This window comes from Phocoena phocoena, chromosome 17 (assembly GCF_963924675.1).
Source record: "Phocoena phocoena chromosome 17, mPhoPho1.1, whole genome shotgun sequence".
NCBI lineage: Eukaryota > Metazoa > Chordata > Mammalia > Artiodactyla > Phocoenidae > Phocoena > Phocoena phocoena.
The window spans coordinates 65,781,760-65,808,299 of NC_089235.1; positions in this window are offsets into that span (position 1 = coordinate 65,781,760).

Below are 26,540 nucleotides of genomic sequence, written 5' to 3' on the forward strand. Positions count from 1 at the left end.
TGGGGTGGGATGAACTGGGAGATTGGGGTTGACATGTATACACTGATGTGTAAAAAATAGATAGCTAATAAGAAACTGCTGTATAAAAAATTAATTAATTAAATTAATTTTTTTAAAAAACAACAACAAACCTTTCTTCTCTGGCACAGGGCCACCTTCAGTTTTCTTTTCCTAATCTGTTACTTTGTAAACAACATTCAGAGCTTTTTACAATCTCTTGTGGGGCTTTCAAAAGGGTTCTTGTACTTAGAGAATGCTTTTCCCACCATCCAGAAAGTGATTGCCTGGGAGGTAATGAACTGGTGGTGGGCTCCATGGAAAAGTGATGTTCTCCCAGCTTCCCAAGCTTGACCAATAGCCTGGGTTAGCCTTAGAAAGTGCAGTGGACTCTTCTTGGAAGTGCTTGGAATTATCTTAAACAACCCAGTTGGGAGTTTCTAATCTCCAGAAACTAGTTTCTAACTTGGAGAGCTACATGCTCCCAGTTTGACCTGGGTAGAAGAATTTAACGAGGCCATAGCAATAAGCAGAGTGGTAAGTGAACAGGTTGGGCTGCCCTGGGGTCAACTCACCACTGCTGTGTGTTTTTGGACACATCACAGTATCCCTTCATGCCTACTTACTCACATGTGAAATTGGAATAGTGCCCATGTTTCCTGCAAGGACCAGTGATGGATAGCAAACACTGACCTGGGTTTCTGGCCTTGAAGGAACAGTGAGGAAGGGAGTGGGTTTGTGAGAATTATCGGTAGTAAATGTCAAGTCCTTGGCACATAGTTGTTGATCAATAAATAGTCGTTATTATTATTTCATAGAATTTTGTGAGTGTTCAATGTCATAATGTGTCCAAATAAAAGTCAATGCTGGGCACATAACAGAGGCTCAATAAATGGTACAATATATTCAAAAGCAGGTCTAAGAATATCTGTAAAGTGTGAAAATTAATAATGGAAAACCTCACTAAAATAGAGTTGGGAGGCCAGAAGTGGGGAGCTCTCATGCACATACCACTCCAGGTCAATACAGATCCCAACAGAAAGAGTCCCACTTTGCATCTCCAGCACGAATCAACACTGCTTTACTAGTGCCAGCAGGAGGAATAAAGATTTTCTCCTTGCCTGGCAACAGCTTAGCCAATGAGAGACTGTCAAACTCAACCAATAAAAAGCCACTATACTTTGAACTCCCAGTTTCCTCCAATGGACTTTTTCGTTCGTACTAGCTCCTCCCAACTTCCCTTTCTGCTCTGTAAAAGAGTTTCCTCTCCTTTGCTTTACTGGACTTGCATGTGGTTCTCCGTAGTTGCGTGTCTGAATTGTAATTCTTTGCTGCTCCTGAATAAACCTATGTCGCTGGTTAAATAGCTGGCCCTTTTATTGTTTTAGGCTAACGGAAGAAAGCTCAAAAGCAACCCACTCCACCCTGAGCTTGACTTGGATTATTCTATTGCCTCTGTTGTCCTGGGACAGTATCCTCTGAGGTCACCTTCTCATCAAAAACAACACCTGGGCCCCTGACAGACACAGCTTAAGAGTGATGACAGTAAGACTTGTCAGGAAAGTTAAATTTTTTATTAGCTAAAGAAAATGTGAAACTTCGGACACTTTTCAAACCTCATTTTAAATTCCAAATTATTTGAAAGTTGGAGTGCAATATTGGAAGCAAAGTTGTGTAGCCTTGATTTGTAGATCATTATAGTCTTTGTTTTCTGTGTTTTTTTTTTTTTCTTGCAGGAGACATTGCTTTCTGGAGCACTGGGCTAGGAGGCAAGCAGCTGGGGGCTTAGTCCTGGCCCTACCATTAGCTAATTGTGTGACCTGGGGGCCCTGGTTTCTTACCTATCAAACAGGGAGGGTTGGGCTAGATTGCAAGTGTGTGACTTTCCATTTTCCCAAAACTTTGGTTGAAGGGACTGGTTGTATTATTACTGTCAATAAAGTCCCTCAGTACGTGAGGTGGAGTGGGGATTAAGTTCCCTCACAGAGCCAAGGAAGGGACCCCACAGTCTGTTAAAGGTCTTCCCCACTAAAAATCATGGAAAACGGGAAGGGGGACCGGCAGTGTGTGGGGTTGTGGTGGCAGGAACTGGGTCTGAGGGAGGGACCAACTGGGGCAGATGCTGAAGAGAGAGGTCAAATAAGATGAGTACAGACTGGCAAGAGATTTAATGATGTGGAGTCATGGGTGACCTTAGCAAGAACGCTTTCGGTGAAGGGGTGGAGATAAAAACCTGATTGAAAGGGGTTCAAACAAGACTGGAATGAGGGGAATTAGACATAGTTAGATACACTTTGGAGTTTTGCTGTAGGTCTAAAAAATCATTGTTAGGAATAAAAACGATGAGATATGTAAACGCTTAGAACAGTTCCTATCACATTGTTAGTACTGAAACATGCTAGCCAAGATCATGATTCTCTATTTTCCATCTAAGCCTCACCACATTTCTGAGAGGTCTAGAGGTCAAACTTTATCCAGGTTTGACATGAGAAAACTGAGGCAGACAAATATGGTGACTCACCCAAGGTCTTGCTTCTAGTTCATTCATTTATCCATTCATCCCACACATGCCTGTTGAGGGCATGCTGTGAACCGGAATAAATAGATCACCAAAGAGTGGAGCTAGGAGCCATGTCTCCTGATCAACAGATTCATACTCTTCCCAGTATATTAGAGGACGGTTCTTAAAATGTTTAAACTGCTATTTTGCTACTAAATGTGCGAGTGACAAGTCATCAAGGCAACTCAACTCCCTGACTCCTCAAAGAGATGTCAATCTAGTGACTGGATACATTTATTTGATCTTCTTCACTTCTTTAAATACATAAATAGCATTTCCTACTATAGGCCAAAAAATACCCTTCATACTATATTCCCAAGTTACTATGAACTGGGAATCAAACTGTCATAAGGACTGATGTCTTTTCCCATGGACAGCCACCATCAGCTTCTCCATACTATGCTTTTTGGGCTCTAGAAACCTATCAAGAGTTGGCCTCTTGGCAGGGACTCCAGAGAAAGGGGTCAATTAGTGATCATCTTGAGTTTGTTTAGACACAAGAAAAGCCATTCTTTGGAAATGGGCATGAACAGTTCCTCAGGCAGCCATCGCTGTCAGACAGGCAGGGTTTCATCAACAGCTTAGCATTGAAAAGGTTGAAAATCCAAGTGTAATCCATCTCTCTGAACTTTATTACCAATGTTCCTTTCTCAACCTCTTGAGAAACCCAATTTCCCTAACCAAAGAAATTGAACGTAGGCTCAGAGAAGAAGTACCAATTAATCCTCCCATCCACCACCACTATCACCATGATGCTATCTGTAGGCAGAGATACACTTAAACTGTTTCAAAGGCAATTCTTGCTTACTGAGCCTAGGGAGCTTTGTAACTTCCATAGGCCCCATCTCCACCAGGGTCCCTTCTCTGTCATGGAAGGGAATAGGCAGAAACAAGGATGGCCTGCCTGGCTACTGGCAAAGCTGAGAGTCCAGCCCCCAGGCCCTGCTTTCCAGAACTTTCTGCATGAGACCATAGCCCAGTGGTGATATATGTGGTTTATGGAGTGAGCCAGGCTAGAGTCCAAATCCCAGAGCTGACATCTACTTTTGGTTTAACTTTGGGTCCTGGCTGTCAATTAAAACCCACCTGAAAGGGTTGTACAGGTAAATAGTTTTAATAGCCATTCATCATTATCATCTCTCACAGATGAGAAGGACCATACAGAAGAAGGATTAATACAACAAACTCAGGTTTAACATACATCACTGGTTGAACATGTGTTACCTCAACTTAACTGTCCACACCACTAGGGATGGTGTGTAGTTATGTTCAGATATTGCCATGTGTGTCCTCTGTGATGGGTACTGTCTGAGAAGTGCAGCCCTCTGGGGCCAGTGGCCCTTCACATTCCATATGGAGTTTCTTATTCAGTGAAACAGCCTGTTCCCTTTCCCATTCATTCCCCTTGATTTGATGGTCTCGAGGTGGAGGTATTCTTCTGCTTTGCTGTGGTATTTACAAATTCCTCAGAACCCTGTCCCATCACATTCCTCCAGACAGGTTGGACTTAGATCCAAGGGCCCAGACTGGAGGACTGGGTGTTGTATTTCTTGGTGAGCCTCTGATGCATCTCTGGTTAGATTTCTGTCTGGCAGCCATTCACGCCTCCCTGAGAGTACAATCTCATTTTCCCCTACAATGCTCACGGGGCTGAATTGTGTCCCCCTGCCCCCAAATTCATATGTTGAAACCCTAACCCTCAGGACCTCAAAATATGACTGTATTTGGAAACAGGGCCTTTAATGAGGCAACGAAATTAAAATGAGGCCAAAAGATTTGGCCTTAATTTTTTTTTAATTAAAAAATTTAAAAAAAATTTTTGGCTGCATTGGGTCTTCGTTGCTGCGCGCAGGCTTTCTCTAGTTGCAGCGAGCAGGGCTACTTGGGGCGCGGGCTTCTCATTGTGGCGGCTTCTCTTGTTGCGGAGCATGAGCTCTAGACGCATGGGCTTCAGTAGTTGTGGCTCATGGGCTTAGTTGCTCTGTGGCATGTGGGATTTTCCCAGACCAGGGATCAATCCCCTGTCCCTTGCATTGGCAGGTGGATTCTTAACCACCTTGCCACCAGGGAAGTCCCTGAGCCTTAATTTAATCTGACTGGTGTCCATATAAGAAGAGGAAATTTGGACACAGAAAGACTCCAGGGATGTGCACAAACAGGAAAAGGCCATGGGAAGATAAAAGGAGAAAACAGACATCTACAAGCCAAGGAGAGAGACTTCAGAAGACATCAACCCTATAGATACCTTGTTCTCAGATTCCTGCCTCTAGAACTGTGAGAAAATTCATTTCCCTTGTTTAAGCCAGTCTGTGGCCACTTTGTTATGGCAGGTGGAGGTGACTAATACAGTCTCTTTGCATTCCCCAATATTCAGTCACTTCTATGACATCAACTCACGAGTTAAGATAAGCCACGCTGACTCATTTCTATGGTGGCTTTGGGGAATTCTGTTTCCAGAGCCAATTATATTTAAGGTGTCACTGGACAGTGGCAGAGAGGGAAGAGCCACAGCACTTGAAAGGATACTTTTCTTTTGGGTCTATCAGTCTTCCTGAAGAGACACCATGGCTCCCAAAGTTGAGGCTGGAGCAGACAGTTACTTCTGTCTACAATGCAGCTTCTTACTGTGTCTGGGATCCTTGTTCATTTCTAGTCACTCCACTGGAACGCTCCTCGCATGAATATGCACCAAACCACTCACAAAAGGAATTTCACAGTTTTTAGTCCCAGTTCCTACACTTTGCGAAATGTTTCACATCCGAGGTTCTGTGGGGAGCTCCACAACGCAGCTGTAACCCTCAAATCCCAACTACCTTATAAGCTCCCTAGATGGGCCAGAGCCCCAATATACCACATATTGCACTACAAAAGCTGGGGAGCGGGTGGGGGGGACAATTGCAGAGACTACAGTGCTGAGAACACGCTCTAGCATGACCTGCACAGCTGGACAAAGTGACCCTGGCAGAAACCGTGTCACATATGAGTCATCTCCCTCCCAGCCTTGTGCTGTTACTAAAATGCCCTTTATAAACATTATCAATTTGCTGACATTTCTAAGTGAAGTATTTTCCTCCAAAAAGAAAAATAATAAAAGTCACCAAGGAAAGGAAAAGGCTCTGGTGAATATTAGATAAATACTGCTCCTTGGATCTCACTGTATCCACTCTGGACATTGGGATTACCCGGTAGAGATAAAATGACCCGATTTATATAGTCCTCTCTGGGAAGGGAGGAGATCTGCTGCTATGTGAGGTTCTGAAGCACCTCCTCCAGTTCACCTGTTTGAGCATCCCCTTGTAGTCACCTTAACCCTTTCAGTTTTTACACTTAATGATTTTGTTCTCCTTGGGTGGCTATTTTAATTAGTAACCACTAAGTGCATACATGATCGTTCATTGATTTAGAACAATGAGTGTCTTGTTCTTAGAGTCTGTGCAAATGAGCCAGTGTGAGAATGTGCTGCAGAAGGTTGTAACCGGTTCTGGTCTCAGAGGGAAGCATCCACCTTGGGGCATACAGGGCATGCACCTTTTCTTAGAGACTGAGACACGAGTCAGAATGCCTGTTTCTTAGTTTAAGATGAGAAGTACAACTGTCAATCAAGCCCAGCTGCCCCTTCAGCACCTCTCCACTGCCTTTCCCTTTATATCAAATACCTGGACATCAGAATTACAATCAGAGGGCTTCCCTGGTGGCGCAGTGGTTGAGAGCCCGCCTGTCGATGCAGGGGACACGAGTTCGTGCCCCAGTCTGGGAAGATCCCACATGCCGCGGAGCGGCTGGGCCCGTGAGCCATGGCCGCTGAGCCTGAGCATTCAGAGCCTGTGCTCCGCAACGGGAGAGGCCACAACAGTGAGAGGCCCGCATACCGCAAAAAAAAAAAAAAAAAAATTACAATCAGAAGCTTGCTTGATGAGTGGCGATGCCGAGTTGGGGTGTGTGTAGATTGATACATGATAGGATAACATTTACCCAAAAATAGGAATGCTGATGTCCATGGGGCAGCAGACACACTGCTGGCCAGCATCTGAAAGGCTCAGCCCACCCCTGGCTCCTTAACGGTTTTCCTTGTTCTGTCTTCACCCTCATTCTCTCACCTTTGCCCCGCCCCCTAGTCTTTCACCAAACCATAAACTACAAGGTAATAGTTTCTGTTGAGTGGATTCCAAAGACCCCTGCTTAGACTCCTTAGGATCGGGTCACCTTGATTGCAGTTTCCCAGAGTCCTCGGTTTCTCATCAACAGACACTTGCTTGGTTTGCTCCCAATCTCCATTGAGTGGGTTTTCCTGATTTGACTCCTAAACAGAAACTTTTCATCTGAGTTCCTAGGGAAACATCAAGCTCACTGCCCTCTTCCAGTCTCTCTTTCCTGCTTTTAAAGGGCTACTGAGAGACAGAACAAGATAATGCATGCGACATTCTGATTCTGGTGTTCAGCACCACGGAGCACTCAGTAAGCATTGGTTGCTTTTCCCACGAGTGGTGAAGCGTGCTTTGTAGCTCTGCATATCCAATCATACTCTCATAGGGCAAGGGGGTAGATGTGCATGCCCCAGAGAACTTCCGTTGAGTGATGGTAGGGATCCATACCCTAGCCCAATCCCAAACCTTAAATAGGATTCAAAGTGTGTGAACACCTTGTGGGAGACTGTGGGAGTGACGGGCCTGCCATGGATGTGGGTCCTCAGAGGAGGGCAGTGCTGGCACCTCGCTGGCCTGACCAATACCCAACCTGATGGAGCATTGATTGACTCTCCCAGCTGATGGTGAAGTTCTGACCTGATTGATCTCTAAGAAAACCTTTAACACAGAGCTGCAGAGATGGTCAAGGACCCAATAGAGATTCAGCTTTGATGTGAAGCATGTCCCAAGATGGTGAACATGGCTGGATACCTTAGCCTCCTGACCTCAGGAGCAACGGTGTGGCCTCATGTTCACTGCTTTGAGACGGAGGAGATAGAACAGTTGGCTTTTTTTTTTTTTTTTTGGTGAGAAAGGAGAACTACCAGGAACTCCTCTCAGGGGACATTTTACCCCTATGGGCCCAATGAAGAGGATGCTGGCCCCATCCTGCATCCTCAGAACTTCACCCCCTCTGGACAGGTGGGGCGGCTGGAGAGACTGGTTGACATCCATGATTCTGGATATTCCATCTGTAGCCTATAAGCTTGAAAAGTGGTCTTCATAGAGAAAGGGATGCCCCTCTCTTTTAGGAATGAAGACAGAGAGATGGGTCCAAGGGCTTTACCAATGACTAGCTCAGCAAAAACTGTTCTTTGTGGAGCGTCTATGACATGCTGGGCATTAGATGTGGTGCTGTGTGTGTGATCTCATCTATCTCTAGATCAACACCAGGAGGCAGGTGCTATTGTCCCCATTTTCCAGAGGGAAGACTGAGGCTCGGTGGGGTTAAGTAGTTGATTCACTCGAGCTCAGCAGCTGGTAAGTGGCTAGACCAGGATTGGACCACTTTCCACTTGTCAGCACCTCCAGAAAAAGTCTGTGACAGCACGAATTGGGTAAGATTTCCTGAAGTTTGTGACCTCCCTGGGCTTGCTATTTTGGTCTCTCTGCTATCTGTGGAGAATAAAAAACTTTCAAACAAGAGAAGCACGTCTGCTTGTCCTTAGAGGCAACAAGAAGAGAAATCTCCAGTGATCAGTGGGGCCAGAGTGAGGAAAGGTAATATCTAAGGGGTGAGATTCTAGAGCCTCTGGAAAGACAGAAAGGGAGAACCTGGGAGTGAGGTCAAGAGAAGCTGTACACCAGGGGCTCAATGGTAAGACTCAGATCGGCTCCCAAAGACATAAAGAAATCTTTATGTAAAGAAAAGAGGGTCAAAGGTACATTGATAAGAGAGGGCCCTGGCCATTTCATGGACTTTAGCATGACACATATGCAAAGAGTCACTGTCCTTTTTCAGAAAAAGTGGTCTTCTTTGGATTTTGACAATATCATTTTTTAAAGTCCCTCTGGTTGCTTTTATTCTAGAAATGCCAGGTCGAAGCCTGGGTCAAGGGAAACCACACTCAGGTTACCTTTGGTCCTCTGGGTGCTCACCTCTCCTCCTTGCCCAGTCTTACTTTAGTTCATATGATCCCAGAGGGTTTGGGGAGGGAGGTTTGGCTGCTAATAATATATCTATCTATCCCTTGGGATAGGTAGCAGTAACCACTCCAACACCAGGTTAATCTTTGGTGCTACTGGCGTGTGGAGGCCCCAATGCTATCAATGGATCAGCTTTCATGGAATGTGTTCACACCAGGGAAGTGCCCATCGCCATGCTGTCCCCCCAGCTGGGCCCGTTAGTCAGGAACAGCCAGCATCTGGGCTCCAGGAAGGCACAGCTTTCAAGACCCAGGGCCTTTCCTGTGAGCTCTGGGAGCCTTTCCTGCCTGTCACCATCCACAACGACCTCACCTTTCTCCCATCACCAAACTCTCTCTTGGTCATTACCGAACACATAAACATGCAATTGTTTCTGATTGCTTCAAAGGTATGCGCTGACTCCTATGGTAAATGCCTTGAGCTTCAGGAGGTGCAGGGGTGCAGGAAGGCTGCCTTAAGGATGATTATACCCCACAGGCCCAGCCCCATATGCAACTCACATTCACCACATCTTAGCCAACCCTGGAATATCTCTAGATCCTCAACACTGCCTTCTGAACAGTGTCAGCTGCAGTGTGGCCTGCTCGCAGAATTCTTTCTCACAACATCTCTTTTCACATAGAGTATATAGACTCAGAAAAATAGAGAAAAGTACAGAGACAAAGGAATAGTAAGCCAGAAATGAATCCTGGATTAAAACTGTTTCCTTGGGAACACTTCTCTCTTGCACATAATAATCTCACTTTGATGAACACAGCTCCATTAGGGGCACAGGTATATTTGAAAGCAGTATGGTAACCGGAGACACCAAGTTTGAAACAGCCACTAAGCTGTCAAGGCTCTTTAAAATATGATGCCAACTTTCATTTCTGTCTGAGCCTCTGTTCTCCCACCTCATTCTGTACTCTGGGCCGAGACTGAACTCCACAGGACAGGTAACTTGTGGGATGGGAAGAGAATGGGCTTTGGGGTCTAACGGGAATGGGTCTGAATCCCACCTCTGTGTTCTAGGAGCTATGGCTTTCCTTGCAGGGATTCTGCCATGATTAAAGAGGTGATATGTGTATGTATGCCAGTGCACATAGTAGGTGCTCAATACATGGAAATGGTTTGTTTTGATTCAAGTCATTGTGAACCCAGAACACGTCTGGCTGTCACAGCTGCTTGTGCCCTAGGTGAACAGCCATCTCTGCTGGTTGACATCCTATCCATCCATTCAGTGCTGGGTTAACTGATACTTCTTCAGGGAAACAGTCCCTGATTTCCAAGTCAAATGAGACATCACACATGGAAATATGACCATGTCATTCCCCAACTCCAAACCAGTGACTCTCCATTGCCTAGAGAATGAAATCTAATCTCTTTAGTGAGAACAAGGCCCTTCATGATTTAACCTTTGTCCCCAGTCCTTCCTCAGACTCTATTCATTTACATTCCAACCATATGCACCCACTGTAGCTTCCTGAATACAGCAAGCTTCCTCAAACTTCCCTGCTGCTGGAGGCTGTACCATCAAAATCAGGAGGCTGAATCGACTCGCACTGGGATTTCTGAGACAATAGGCATGCAACACACAGGACCCAGTTGGAGCACACCCATAATCCTTGAGGGTCTTGGCATCTGCATCTTGCAAATAGAACATTCCTTGAGTTCATCTGAAGCCTCGCTCAGGATGACCATGGAATATGCGCTTGTGGCTCCCACTCCTCAGACCAACCTGTCCTGTCGGCATGCTCATCAACAGCCTGGGGTCAGGGGAGAAGGCAACCAACCCTCCCAGGGGCAGATGGGAAAACCAGAGCACTGCCATTGCTCTGTGCAAGGTATCAGGTAAGAGTGTGTGGCCCCCAGGCAGAACCCGACCTGGCCCAAACCTGACTTGTCACTTATCAGCTATGGGACCTTGGCCACATCTCTGAACCCTCATTTCTTCTTCTGGGGGAGGGGAGTAGTAATAATGCCCCAAAATGTTACGGGGAAGAGTGCCTGGCATATAGCAGGTGTCGATAAATGTTTACTATTTTTAGAATTCCTGGAAGTAGCAGGCAATGGCTCCTCTGAAATAACACGGGACCATAACAAGCGTTTGGGCTGGGTTTTTTTGTTTGTTCTGTTGCTGTTGTTATTATTTGTTTTTGGTTTTGTGGGGTTTTCTTTTTTTTGGCCGCACCGTGCAATACACGGGCTTTTCGTTCCCCAACCAGGGCTAGAACCCCAAACCCCTGCACTGGAAGCGTAGAGTCTTAACCAACGGACCGCCAGGGAAGTTCGTGGGCTGGGTTTTATGTACTGCCTGAAGAGATTGAACCAACTACCTCGGATACATCCGTAGTTCAGCTTTAAAAGGTCAAGATTTTGTCCTCCTCTCTCATCCTTCCCCTCCAGAATACAGTCTGATAAGACACTTCCCTAGAGGGAAGCCTCTCTGTGCTCCAGGGAACATGTTCAAGAATTCAGCCTCTGCAAGTTTGACTTTTTAGATTTATGATGTGTGGGTTATGGTATGGAAAGATCCAGAAACCTGGAGGCAGGGGACCTGGGTTCTGGTCCTGACCTGCCTGGTTACCAGCTGAGCTGTGTGACCGTGGCTAAGCCACTTAGCCTCTCTGGGCCTCAGATCCCTCATCTATAATACAGGGGTGTCTACCTCACAAATAAGATAATGAGAGGGAAAGTGTTCTATAAACTACAAAGAATAGTTAAGGTGTAAGGTTCTTGGATTTACCTCTTTTTCCCCTTGGCCTGTTTAACTATAGGTTAAAAATCTCTTATCTACAATTCCAAAATGCAAAAACATCTGAAAAACAATATTGTTTTTGTAATTCATTTGGCTGCAATATGTTTTGTTTGGTTTTTTCTGGTCACCCCTTGTAGCATGTGGGATCTTGTGCAGCACGTGGGATCTTAGTTCCCTGACCGGGGATCGAATCCCTGCTCCCTGCATTGGGAGCACAGAGTCTTAACCACTGGACCACCAGGGAAGTCCCCTTGGCTGCAATACTTGAAATGAATTGATGTGAGTCTATTTGTAGACTTTGTCTCACTTATAGTGAATATTCATATGTTTTACTGCAGAAATAATAATGTGTTTGATTTCAGAGTACTGTTCCAGTTACCTCTGGGGGTGTCAAGTAACATAAGAGATACTCTGAATTCTGGAACACACCTGGCTCCAAGAGTTTGGCTTACGGAATTATGGAATTATATCCTAGGAGTAGATCTTAAATTGTAGACATTTGTATGCCATTTTCATGCTTTTTGTCATATCCTTATTGTTTGCTTTATATATTTTAAATGACTCAATTTTAACTTATTTTTTTCAAATGAATCCTTAAAAATATATACAGGAAATTAAATATCTAATTATACATTTAAAGTGTTTGTCTATCCTGCAAATCATCCTGCACATCATAGTGAATGAACACACCGGCACTTTAGGCAACAGAGATCTTGAAACAGCACAACCTGTCAGCTCTTAAATCGCCAGAAGACAAGGGATAAGGGTGACATCTGTACAGTTCAAACGCATCTTTGAAGTTCTCAATTATCATAAATATTCAGCAGTTCTATTCCACCAAGTGCTGGCTGGATCCCTGCTGTGAGCAGTCAGTAATTTTGATCACATCAGCTGTGAAGTTATGTTGAAAAACCACAAAACGACCAGCAAAGATGGCAGATGACACTTAACTCCCTAACAGCTTACACGTGGTAAGTTCTTTGTTTAGTTGATTACATTTTTTAATTAAAAATTTTTTAATTTGTTCTATTAAGGTAATATTGATTTATAGCATTATATAAGTTTCATGTGTACATATTTCTATTTCTGTATACCCTACAGTGTGCTCACCACCAAAAATTTAGTTTCCATCCGTCACCAAACAGTTGATCCCCTTTACCCATTTTGCTCCCCCATCCCTCCCCCTCTTAGAAAAACCTAAGTGTCCATCAACAGATAAGTGGATAAAGAAGATGTGGTGTATATATACAAGATTACTCGGCCATAACAAAAGATGAAATTTTGCCATTTGTGACAACATGGATGAACCTTGAGGGTATCATGCTAAGTGAAATAAGTCAGAGGAAGAAAGACAAATACTGTATGATTTCACTCACATGTGGAATTAAAAAAACTAATAATCCAACAATAAATAAGTGAACAAACCAAACCAAACCAAAACAAACACATACAGAGAAAAGAGTCGTGGTAAATTCTTTGACTGACATTCTTGTCCGATTCTCACCTCCACCAACAGCTTAGGTAATATTAGTGTAATTTAAAACAAAAAACCCAGATCCACACAGGTTGAGAGCTTTGCGTAAGTCTCACCAGTCACGGGCAGAGCTGAGAGTAAACGCAGGAGCCCCTGCTGATCTGGGGTCTCCTCTGCCACGTTGTAGGGTCTTGGTCACATCAAGCCACAGTCTTAGCTGCTCATGGCACTGCCTGTGCTGCTTTCTGCTTCTGGTTTATACATTAATATTCACAAAAGCTGCTGGGTTTTCATGAAACCAGCCTGCTCTCAGTCTAAAACACACCTGCCATGGTTTAGCTATTACCCTGTGCCAGTTATCTGTGAAAAGGCTCTGCAGTGGTTGAACGGGTTTAACAAGGCCTTCGGAGGTTTTGAGAATCTTCAGAATGGACCGAGAAGATCATGTGATGGTTTCAGCATTTCTACAAAGTTAGGGGAATAGCAGTTCGTGGAAACAGGGAAGGGCCCAGATCATCCGTTCCAAGTCCATATATAACAGTGTAATTTAGACTTTGGTAAGTATTTTTGCAAAAACACGATTTCCGGAGGAATCAAGACTTTCCCAAATTATCTAAGCAAGTAAAGGAAAATCAGTTTCTTTTCCTCTCTCTTTTTTTTCTTAACCAGAATTAATCACTAATGGTCCTAGTTTTCCTATTTTTTTTTTCCCCTCATATGTAAGGTCATGAAAAGGAAATTATGCTAGGGGTCAGGAGGCCTGGGTCCTAAATTCTACCCTGATATTAAATGGCATGTGCCCCGGCATCAGTCTCCCATCTGTAACCTACGAAGGCACGCTCTAAGTAGCTGGCCTGCAGTGTAGTACAGAAATCTAGGTCCTGGGGTCAAGCAGACTATGTTTTAATCCTACCTTGAACCAGTTATTTAAATTTCTCTGGGCCCCACTTTCCTCATCTGTAAAACCTGTCTCAGAGGCATTAATGAGAATTAACAAAATGGATGTAAAACACTGAGCACAACCCTGGTACAAAGCAACAGGTAAATAAATGGTAGTTGTTGTAGTTACTGTCAGTTTAGATAATCTGGGCCTTTGAACTGGACTATATGAACAAGTCTAATGAATAGCCCTTGCCTTCAATAATCATGGATTTATTGCCCAGACAGAATGATTGAGGAAACACCATGCAGCTGATAGATAAGCTCATCACAATTCAATTTTCAAATGCATGAATTTTTCTAGCTTTGAGGATCTGTTCACACAGTGCCTTAAAAAAAAAGAAAAAAAGTCAACCAGAGCAGCTTTAAATAGGCCAGTTTTTGACTGTTAGTGGAAAAGGAAGTCAGGGCAAATGGGAATAAATAACATCAACAAATAATTATTATTTTAGTGTATGCCTTTGACTTTTAGGGTGGAACATTTTACCCAAATGTGTCCCCCTGATTTTTCACCAAATACCATCCCAGGCTCTTCCTTTGCTGCAGGGAAACTGCCCAGAGTTAAGTAGTAAGAGGCCAGAGGAGACGTGATGAACCCAGGCTGTAGTTTGTAAAACGGAGTCACCTGACCAATTACATCAGGGTCACCTGGGAGTTGTTAAAATGCAGATCCTCCAGCCCCAAATGAATGAGACTATCTTGGATTGGGGATTGAAAATAAGCATTTCTAACAAGCACATTTTAAAAAAATTAATTAATTAATTTTTGGCTGTGTTGGGTCTTTGTTGCTGTGCGCAGGCTTTCTGTAGTTGCGGTGAGTGGGGGCTACTCTTCCTTGTGGCTCGCGGGCTTCTCATTGCGGTGGCTTCTCGTTGCAGAGCACGGGTTCTAGGTGCATGGGCTTCAGTAGTTGTGGCACACGTGCTCAGCAGTTGTGGCTCGCGGGCTCTAGAGCGCAGGCTCAGTAGTGGTGGTACACGGGCTTTCTTGCTCCGCAGCTTGTGGGATCTTCCCAGACCAGGGCTCGAACCCGTGTCCCCTGCATTGGCAGGTGGATTCTTAACCACTGCATCACCAGGGAAGCCCTAACAAGCAACTTTGATGCAACCAGAACTTTGAAAACTGATCTTGGGCCAAGTTGTAATCGTGCAGTTATTGCCACATATTATTCATGTGTCATCTCAGTAGGATTTCTCCCTGTTTCCAGTAAAAATGCATGGTCTAGAAGGAGCAAAAGATAAGCAAACAAACCATCCTAGGAATTGTGTAGCCAAGTAATAGAGATGAAGACAAAGTATATTGCTTCCCTAGTGGTACAGTGGTTAAGAATCCGCCTGCCAATGCAGGGGACACGGGTTCGAGCCCTGGTCCGGGAAGATCCCACATGCCGCGGAGCAACAAAGCCCGTGCACCACAACTACTGAGCCTGCGCTCTGGAGCCCGCGAGCCACAACTACTGAAGCCTGCGCATCTAGAGCCTGTGCTCCGCAATAAGAGAAGCCACCGTAATGAGAAGCCCGCACACTACAACGAAGACCCAACACAGTCAAAAATAAAATAAATATACTAAAAAAACAAACAAACAAAAGAAACAGAGTATGGTGGTGTCCCAAAGCGAGGAGTGGGGTGGAGGGCTGGGGGAGGGGCGGGTCAGCCTGCTTGGGGACACAGAAGGAGAGTTGTCAGGAAGTTCTTCCCTGAGTGGAAGCTTCACCTGCACATTTTCTAGGGGACTAAGTGGGTGGAATGTACCACCGGTAAAGAGATCATGACTTGCTGAAGGCTCAGATGATGGTTAGCATTTTAGCAATAAAGTATTTTTAATTAAGTTTTAAAAAAAAGTAAACAAGAAACGCTGTGATAGATGGATCTGTGGCAGGACAAGAGGGAAATTTAGACTGAGAATTCAGGAAAGGCCTCTCTGAGGATCTGGGACTGAGGTCTGAATATTGAGAAGGGGCCACTCCTGCAAGCAACTTGAAGAGGCGTTTTCCACAGAGGAGACAGCATGACAAAGACCTTGAGGCAGAAAAGTCTGGTGAGTGTGAGACACAGAAGGAAGGCCAACGTGGCTGCAGCATCAAGAGAAAGGGGGAGAGTGGCACAAGATCATGTTGAAGAGGCAGCGAGGGGCAGGTCATGAAGCAGATGGTTTGTGAGTCTGAAAGAAAAAAACCAGAATTACAAGGATTCAGCACATAGCATGAAGAACAAATTGTCAAGGACTCTACACCACCAAATCGTCTTCACTTAAAAGAAAGATGAAGATTCCATTTAAATGTAAGCCTTTATTTCTCTCTTCATTACCTACTTGCTTGTGTATGTGATAAATACCAAATTTATATTTTTAAAAAGTGGGTGGAGTGTGGAGGTTAATGGATGGATGGGGACAGGGTATAGAAGCAGGAGGAATAACATGAACAAAGAAGAGAGATGCGAGAGCCCCTGGCACGTGTGAGGGATTGCAACCATTCTTCACGCGGCTGGAAGGTGAGGAGTGAGGTTTGGAGGGAAGTGGAAACATGTTTTCTCAGCTGTGCAGAATTACAAAGTATACCTTCCTCAGCGGAGGAAAGCCATCTCAAGTTTCTCGCATTAAAAAGCATAAACAAATCTCTAGGCTCTACTAGGAGTTGAGTTTCCCCCCTTTTCCTGATTTTAAAATGCACGCACATCCTACACCAAATTCCGAGAGATGCTGGATACCGTCAGCATTTTGAGCCTGCTTCATTTACTCTGCAGCGCCAGTCTTTTCAATTGTGATTTATGCTCAGACTGTGATTGAGTGAACTTAGTCAATTAACTTCACTCAAACCAAAGATTTATTTTCCATAAATATCTCCATTCTTATTTTTAGGAGGTAGTGTTATAACTATTTTAGTTCAAGTTGGTCCTATTTCATATATCTATTGCCATGTGACAAACGCTCCCCAAACTGAGTGGCTTAAAACAACCACCTTTGTATTCCACTATTATGGAATCCAGACTGGGCTTAGCTGGACAAGCCCTCTGCTGATTTTGATGGTGGTCACTCATTGGCTGAATTCAGCTGTGGGCTGGCTGGGGGCTGGGCTCAGTTGATATGCTGGGATAGCAGGATTTCTCTCAGGCCACTTCACATACCCTCTGGCAGGGCTGTCACACTTCTTACATGGCAGTGCAGGCTGCCAAGAGCACCAAAGCAAAGCACGCTGCCACTTGTGCTACATTCCACTAGTTGAAGCTAGTCATAAGCCCAGCCCAGATTCAGGGCAAAGGGCCTACACAAGGCTGTGAATGCCAAGACGCATTGTTTCCTGGGGCCACCAATAAAACAGACTGCAGTAGTTTGCTCTCTGGTCCCAGATGGCTCACAATCGTCCCACATTCCAAGACCTCTAAGAGTCTCATCTTATTACAGCATCAGTCTCAGGCTCAGGGTCCAAGGTCTTTTCATCTAATTCAGTTTGAAGTGTAGGTGAGACTCCCCAGGTATATTTTCCTCTAGATCTGAAAACCCGTGAACCTGAGGCAAACTGTTTTTCCCCACATACTGGTGAGAAAGAGACAGGATAATCACAGTAGATACTCCCATTCACCATGGAAAGGAATGGAAGGCACACGGCAGTTGCTGGTCCGTAGCAATTCTGAAATCCAGCCGGGCCTATATTACCATTTCCCCCTGCTCCAGGGACAGTTCTGATTCCTGAGAGTTATATTTTTCATTGCTCATTTGTTTTCTACATGGATGTATCTCTAGACAGTTCTGGGTGGAAAATGTATTTGTTAGAGAGCTTCTTTTTTTCTTAACTCTAAAGTCTATACCCTAATTAATAATTGAACATATGCCAGGACAAAAAAAAATGGTGCAGTGTTATAATCACAAAAGTCTCTTGCGGAATGGTATTATATTCCAGCAACCATTGACGCATGTTGCTTGGCTGCTTAGGAAACACTAATAGCCAAATAAGCAGACATCAGTGTGTACAAAGCATCGGACCCTCCAGGTGTCCTTCTCCTCTTTTCTGCCTCCCTGCCAGTCTAAGCTCCTTGCAGGCACGTCAGTACTGTAGTCAAGAGTGTTCACTCTGCAGTCAGACTGAGTCCAAACACCAGCACTGCTACTTAGTAGATGTGTAAAGTTGGACTAATTTTTGAGCTCTTTAAGCTTCCTCTCAGAAAAAATAGAATGGTGATAGTACCTACAGGGCTGTTGTAAGGATTAAGTGGGGGTAATGCGTATAGAGTGATTAGAACAATGCCCAGTGGGCACTCCATGATCATTTGCTTTTGATGCTTTCTCTCCTTTTGAGTATTCCTTGAGCACACCATACTATAAGTCAGGTACTGTAGTGGGTACTAAAAATGCCTGGGGGAAGCACCTGACTCTACCCTTTCCCACAGAGTCAGGAAAGGTTTTGCTGACTCCTGAAATGAGACTTAAAAAGGATGAGCAGGAGTTTGTCAGGTGGGCAAGGAAAGGAAGGCTGCTCTATGCAGTGAGAATCTCAATCTCAATGAGGGGGTGTAGGGGCCAAGTGATGGCACCTTGGGACAACTGCAAGAGGACTCATAAAACTTGAGCACAAACAGCACAAGACTGAAGGAGTCAGGGGACAAGGGAGGCTTGTAGCCTGGAGGACGTGACACAGGGGACCAGATCACAAAAGACCTAAGCATAATACTCTGGAGTTTGAACATTGTCTTGTAAGACCGACCTTCTTAAATTGGCATATGGTCATGTCCTAGTGAGTATAGGAAGCTAGAGCTTAAACACAGAGCGCTTTTTTTCGAGTGTACATTTTACTCCAAGATTCTTGGAAAAGAAACATTTTAAATTAAGACATACCAGTTCTAACATTCTCTGATCCCAGTTTCCTGAAAAGAACATCAAGAGGAGGACAGAGTATGTTACCAACGCTACTTTCTCCTCCATGTGCTCCCTCCGTGTAACCAACGTGGCAGAACGCCTGCGCGCCTAGAGCCCATGCTCCGCAATAAGAGAAGCCACCGCAATGAGAAGCCCGCACACTACAACGAAGACCTAACACAGCCAAAAATAAAATAAATACACTAAAATACAAAACAAAAAAAAACAGAGTATGGTGGTGTCCCAAAGCAGGGAGTGGGGTGGAGGGCTGGGGGAGGGGCGGGTCAGCCTGCTTGAGGACACAGAAGCAGAGTTGTCAGGAAGTTCTTCCCTGAGTGGAAGCTTCACCACCCTGAGAAGTGTATTAGGATCTTGTGAAGCACACTGGAATTCTGCCAACTCTCCATCCTTGTCCCCTAATATTAGTTGTCTCCCCCCGGAACAAAGGTTAGAAGCAAAGGGTAAAAAACGTGGTGTGGCCTCATGTGCCACATTTGGTTGTAAGTTCATTAAGATATCAAGTCTTACCCCCTGTACAGTCCTCACTACAACACCCCTCCATCTTCACTGTCCTTTGAGGTTCTAAGTTTGTTTCTTAATTTAGCCTCAATCCATTGAATCACTCTCCTTGTTTGACCCCACTTCCATAGATCAGGCATTATCACGGTCACAATCCCTTCTGGTCCTGCCAGTGCTGAAAGTGGCCTGACTGCCCTGCATGCCAAGAACTTTCCCTGGGACCAAGCAATGGGTGTAACAACGTTATCTACCAATGTGCAGAGCCACAATTTTCGAAGTTGTGTGTATTCTTCTCTTTTTTCTAACACCTCCTTTTTCCTGATGTTTCCACCTTTCCTTTGCTATCATCTAGTCTACCCTTTGGGCTCCGAATACGTGCATCCCAACCTGGTATTCTTTTGTCTTTCACCTGCAGTACCAATTCTGCAGCATCTGGATGCTAGAGATTTCAATATCTATTCTTTTTTCTTCAGCTTCCGTGTAATTTTGAAAATTTTACTGAAAAATAAACTCTAGATAGCAGAGAGATGGGCTATTTTTATTTGAAGCAAAATCCGTTACTGGAACTGCTACACCTGGAATAAAGAAAAAGACTTTTGGAAAACAAGGCATTGAACTATTCCCATAGCAACAAGGGAATGAGGCTTTTCTACATGACCCAATAGATGTTTATAGAACCAACTCCTAGAGAGGGTTACAAAGCAAAGAGCACAAGATTCAGAGGCCAAAGACCTGGGTACCAGAGAACCACCTCTGTCATTCATTGTATGTGACCTTGAAGTTCTTAGAATTCAAGTTTAGAGGGGACAGCAACCAAAGATGAACAAGCAAGGCGCGCACATACACACACACACCAGTCTTCTGGAACATGTAAAGGGTGGGGCTTAATTCAGAGACAAAAGCCATAATAGGTGTGTGAGCCCTTGTTTCCCAATGTATTCAAAGAGCACACAAGGATCTAGCAAGGCCGAACTTCAGTCTCTGGAAGAGAAAGCTCAGTCTTTGGGCTGTGGGGCTTTTAAGGTGCATGACTGAGAGAGTACAGGTCCTTCACATGATATGACCAAGGGCTAAGGTCCAAAACTTGTGATCTCAGCAACATGATGGGGCAGAACCTTGGCTCCATCCTTACGTCATAACCCCAGCACTCATCAGTTGTCAAAATCAAGAGGTTGGAGTCAGATCTGGGGCAGGGTTGAGGGGGGGGCGGTCACAGCTGCATAACATGGCAGAACTTCAGTATGAAGCCCAGGTCTGCTACCGTGGTATCTTGGTTGTGAGACCACCAGTTCAACTAAACTGCCCCTCAGATTTCTGCCATACATTGGTTTGATTGTCTTAAGCTCTCAGCTGGAGCTAGTTTCTATGGCGTTTTTCAGAGGCTACCCTATGAGGAGTCAGTCTTGGATAAGTTAGCCCTTAACTTTTCAGTGGAGTAATAAAGAATACTTCCTTTTCTGAGTTAGTTCTTAACATTTTGAGAAACGAGCCAGGCAGTTGAAGATAAAAATAGCAGCCTTGGGCTTCCCTGGTGGCGCAGTGGTTGAGAGTCCACCTGCCGATGCAGGGGACACGGGTTCGTGCCCCGGTCCGGGAAGATCCCACATGCCGCGGAGAGCGGCTGGGCCCGCGAGCCACGGCCGCTGAGCCAGCGCGTCCAGAGCCTGTGCTCCGCAACGGGAGCGACCACAACAGAGAGGCCCGCGTACCGAAAAAAAAAAAAAAAAAAAAAAAAGCAGCCTTATTGCTGATAAAGCCTAGGGTGGAAATATGGGTTAGGGGTACAGAAACAATGGGTTCCATAATTCTGCACTCCAGAACTAGGCAGACCAGCTACCAAGTCATATGCATCTTTCGTAAACCGTGGGCCTTTCTTGGCAGGAGCAAAATGTTTTCTAATAAAATTATCAAGTGGCCAATTTCTCTGCAGAGAGGCAGATCCAAAAGGGGACCCAGTAAGTGACAAGTTTCCCCCAGTCCAACCATCATAAGCAAAATATGGTAGATAACATACAACCTAGGGGAGAGGAGGAGCCAGGTTAGTGGTTGAGAAAGGCTAAAACTGTTAAAATAGACAGCCCATTAGGAATTTAGTGCTATGAGGGACTTCCTTGGCAGTCCAGTGGTTAAGACTCCGAGTTTCCACTGCAGGGGATGGGGGTTCGATCCTGGTCGGGGAACTAATAAGATCCCGCAGGTCGTGTGGCACCGCCAAAAAACAGAAGGGGAAAAAAAAGAAAAGAATTTAGTGCTATGAGATTAAGTATCTACTTAGGAATCCAGTGTATTGTAGTCAGTCCTATTTCACACGAGAAAGGAGGTGTCTCTGAAGTATTCCATTAAATGGAGTCCCCATTTCACCCCCATGGATGTTTAGTATTAATACAACTTAAGAAAACAGTCATCCCAATGACAAAGCCATTCCCCATGTAATGTCTCATTCAATCTTACAATAAACCTGTGAGATAATAATAAGAGTGACTAGGACTGTTCTGAAGATGAGCTGAATGACTTTCTTAGGATCAAACAGCTAGTAAACAAAAGACCTGGAGACTTAGTTTTAAATATTATTTCAGTGAAACTATAGGAGTTTCATAGGACCTTACCAGCTTTCCACAACACACAAGAAAAATATTGGAAGGCTCCAAATCATTGCACTTCAGTGCAGTTATTTTAGGGGTAGCAGTGGCAAAATAACTTCAAAACATGTGTCTGATCTGGGTTATCTTTTGGTTGCTTAACTTTCACCAAAGATGTGTCTGATGGATAGAGATTTCAATACTTAAAGTCGCACTATAACTGCCCAAAGAGAAAGTGGAATTTTTCACTTTCCCATTATTTCTCAGCTCAAAAATATTCAACAGGTTCCATTTTTTCCCCAAATATTTGACCACCAAATTGAGACAGGAAGAGTCCTAAAAACTGCTATCTTTACTACAACCATTTACCGAGCACTTTCTACATGCCAAGCAGTTCACCAGGCATGATAAATATGTAATCACAATCCTGTAAGGAGGTACTACTGTCTCTATTTTATGAATGGGGACACTTTGAGAGTTCAGAGAGATTAGTCCTTGTGTGTAAGTTCCCACAGCTATGAACTGATTAGCTTAGAACTGTTGATTCCAAATGATCAATGCTATTAACATGACTTTAGAAAAGCAAAGGACTTCAGCTGTGAAAGATCTTGCTCGGGACTTCCCCAGTGGTAAAGAATCCGCCTTCCACTGCAGGGGCTGCAGGTTCGATCCCTGGTTGGGGAACTAAGATGCCACACACCGCGGAGCAACTAAGCCTGCGTGCCACAATTACTGAGCTCGTGCACCTCAACTAGAGCCCGTGTGCCACAAACTACAGAGTCCACGAGCCCTGGAGCCTGCACGCCACAACTAGAGAGAAGCCCACGCACCACAATGAAGACCTGACGCAGCCAAAAATAAAGAAACAAATAAAGAAAGATCTTCCTCTATAACCAGCTGCCAGCTCTATCAGCAGCAACCACTCCCCTCAGAGGCTCAGAGGCTGAAGGCTGAAAAAGCATTACAAATGGGTTTCAATCTATTCATGCATTTTTAATGAATTTGCAAGTCTCTTATCAAGACTTCAGAAGTTCAAAATTGATACTGAGGCTAATAAAAAAATATAGAAAGAAGGAAAACCTACAGTATGCTATCGTGATAAATACTAAGGACAGGAGAGTGAATTAGTTATAGCCTTGGCCTCAGTGTTGAGGCATCACACAACGGATGTCATTAATGGTATCCACAGGGAGCCATGGGATCATGGAGAATTTAACTAAATTGATGTCTTGCCCTCTAAGATTGCTATATTTCATTTATACTTTTCCTGAATTGGAATAATTCAATGTTTTTATTTAAATGGTTACATTAAGTCTTACTTCAGAGTAAAGATTAATATGAATAGTGTCAAAATGACTTTATTGCCCAATGTGTTGAATTATATAAAAACAAAAAAACTATAACATAATTCATTACAAGAACTTAACAGCAACACTGTGCACCACGTGGGTCACTCACTTAGAATCACAGAATTCTGGAGCCTGCAGACACCCAAAGACTGTTCATCTCTCTGATACCAGAGGATCCTCAAGGAAAGGGATTGGATCTCATGATTCTGTTGACTCACCTCCCTCATAACCTGGTTCCTTACTGGACACCAAACATATAATAATAGGAGTCAGTGCAGAAAATAGTTTTTTCTGAATTGCATTTTCAATTTCTAAATTTTACAGAGACAAGGAGAAAGGCTGAATCTTAAATTAGTTAAACTATTTATTAGCTGTCTGTGTGGGAAGAATATTGCAGGAAGATATAATTATAAAACCTAAATGTAGCCAGGATCCAGACTAGAGTCATCAGCCTATTTACAAAACATGCCAAATATCAGATGGCATGCAAAGGGTAAATGTGTTAATAGCAGATACGCAAAACACTGGCTGCAATTTCTAGGGAAGACTAAAGAATTTGGACTCAGCTTTTGGCAGAGCTGCTCTGCAACATACTTCATCTCTTGTTTCTAATCTAAGTGCTTAGAAACAGAAAGGACTTGAAATAAATGAACAACGTTTATTTTAAGCACCTTAAGCATTGTTCTAAAATCTTTCATTTTCTACACGGAAAAATATAAATATGAAAAGCATGGTACTAACCACCAGAATGTTTTTTTCTGTAAATTTAAAATCCCAAAGTAATCCAACCCTTTCTCCAATTGCCTAACATAATACAATACTATAAAATCTGAAGAAGAAAAAAAGCCTAGAATTTTGAATCAGAAGAGTTGTATTTAAATAAGGTCTAGCTATTAAAACAGTTTTGCAAGTCTTCTCATCTATAAAATTGAGGATTGTATCGCCCTAACCTATTTTGCTATAAAAATGCTGCGATTATTAAGATATTCTGATAGCTTATTAATAGCTGCTGTTTGATTTTGCTTGCTATGGAAATTATTTTAAACACTTTGGGATCTTTTCCACCCTACCATGACAATGATACATTTTCAATTTTAGTTTTTTCTCACTTTCCTTTTACTTCTCTCATCATCCAGGAAATGAGGTCTGTGATAGTTGCAAAGGGAAATAAAAGATGAATAAGATACTACTTTCAAGGAACTTACAATAGAAGGGATATGGGTACCAAAAAAATGTCCATGATAAAGCATAATCTCAAAGGATAGATTATAATAATGGCTTCCAACGAGCAATGCCTCCCTGTGTCCACGCACCTTTGCAATAGGACACTGCTGCTCCTCACATCAGAAGGGGGAGTCAATTTCTCCATCCCCTTGAATTCGGGCTGGTTTTGTAACTTCTCTTGACCAAGGGAAGATGGCAGAAGTCACAGTGTGTAAGGTCCAGAGTGTAGGCATTATGAGACCTCACGATTCCTACCTTTACTCTCTTGGGACCCAACTGCCACGCCAAGATTTGGCTAGACTACGAAATGGCACTACGCAGTGGTGAGAGAGATTCCAGCCTTCCATCTATCTATGCCAAAACCATCTTAAACCCTCCAGCTTCTGCCAACTCACCAGCTGGACTACAGTCACATGACTGAACCTAGGCAAAACTAGCAGAGTAATTGCATAGCCAACCCACAGAAATGTGACAGTAAATAATTGGTTTCATCCACTAAATTTTGGAATGATAAACAACTGAGACATCTGTTAAGTACTATAATGGAAGTAAAAAGTGATTTGGGAATAAAGAAGAGTTAGAAATTATTTCCTGCTCAGTGGATAGGGGCTGATGGTGGTAAAGAAAACTTTACAGTAGTAATGGCTTTTAATGCTTTTCCTGTTATTCTTTTTCTTTTGGGGGGGCTGTATTTTATACAGCTTCATTGCAAATATTTAAAGTGTAAAATGTGATGAGTCTTGGCATATGTATACACCTGTAAAGCATCATCACAATCAAGACAATGTATGTGTTTCATCACCCCAAAAAGTTTTCTTGTGATCCCCTTTATAATCCTGCTTGCTGCTCTCTCGCTCCATCCTCAGACAACCAGATGTTTGCCATGACTATAGTTTGCATTTTCTAGGATTTTATATAAGTGGAATCATACAATGTGTACTCTTTTTGTCTTCTTTCTGTCAGCTTGATTATTTTGAGACCCACCCAAGTTGTTGCATGTATCAATAGTTCCTTTTCATTGCTAATGTGTATTACATTGTATGGATAGACCACAATTGGTTTATCCATTTTTCTGTTGACGGACATTTGGGTTGCTTCTATTTTGAAGCTATTACAAATAAAGTTGCTATGTACTTTAGTATATATGTGTGGTCATATACATTTATTTCTCTTGCATAAATACCTCAGGATGGAATGGCTAGGTAGTATGACAGGTATATGTTTAACTTTTTAAGAACCTGCTAAGTTGACTTCTACAGTGCTTGTACCATGTTAAAACCCTACCAGTAGTATTATGTTCCAGTTGTTCCACATCCTTGTCAATCCTTGGTATGGTGAGTTTTTTCAGTTTTAGCCATTCTCATGAGTGTGGTGTTAATTTGTATTTTCATGACTAGTGACGTTGAGCACCTTTTCATGTGCTAATATGCCACCTATATATTTTCTTTGGTAAAGTGATTGTTCAAATCTTTGGCATATCAACTATACTCCAATAAAAATTTTTTTAAATCTTTGGCGTATTTTTATTTTTTACATTATTATTATTAGATATCAGATATAAGAGATTTTATGTATCCTAGATAGAAGTCCTTTCTTGGATATATGTTTTTTGGATATTTTCCCCCATTTTATAGTTTGCCTTTTCACTTGATAACAATATCTTTGGAAAAGTAATAGTTTTTTTAATTTTATTTTGATGAAGTCCATTTTATTGATTTTTCTTTTTTAGTTCTTGTTTTTTGTATCCCAGCTAAGAAACAATTGACAAACCAATGTTGCTAAGATTTTCTCCTACGTTTTCTTCAAGATGTTTTATACTTTTACCTCTTACATTTAGGTCTATAATTCATTTTGAATTTTTTTGTATATTAGTTTAAGGTAAGGGTTGATGTTCATTTGGATTCTTTGTTGTTTTGCTTTGGGGTTTGTGTGTGTGTGTGTGTGTGTGTGTGTATGGATATTGATTTGTTCCAGCATCATTTACTGTAAAAAACTACCATTTCCCCCACTGAATTGGCTTGGCACTTTTGTTGAAATCAATTGATTATATATACATGGGTCTATTTCTGGACAAATTCCATTGATCCATGTCTATCTTTCTTTTTCATGTGTCTATCTTTATATTGTCTTGATTACTGTAGCTTCATAGCAATATTAAAATCATTGCCTACAGGGAGAAAATATTTGCAAATGATACGATTGA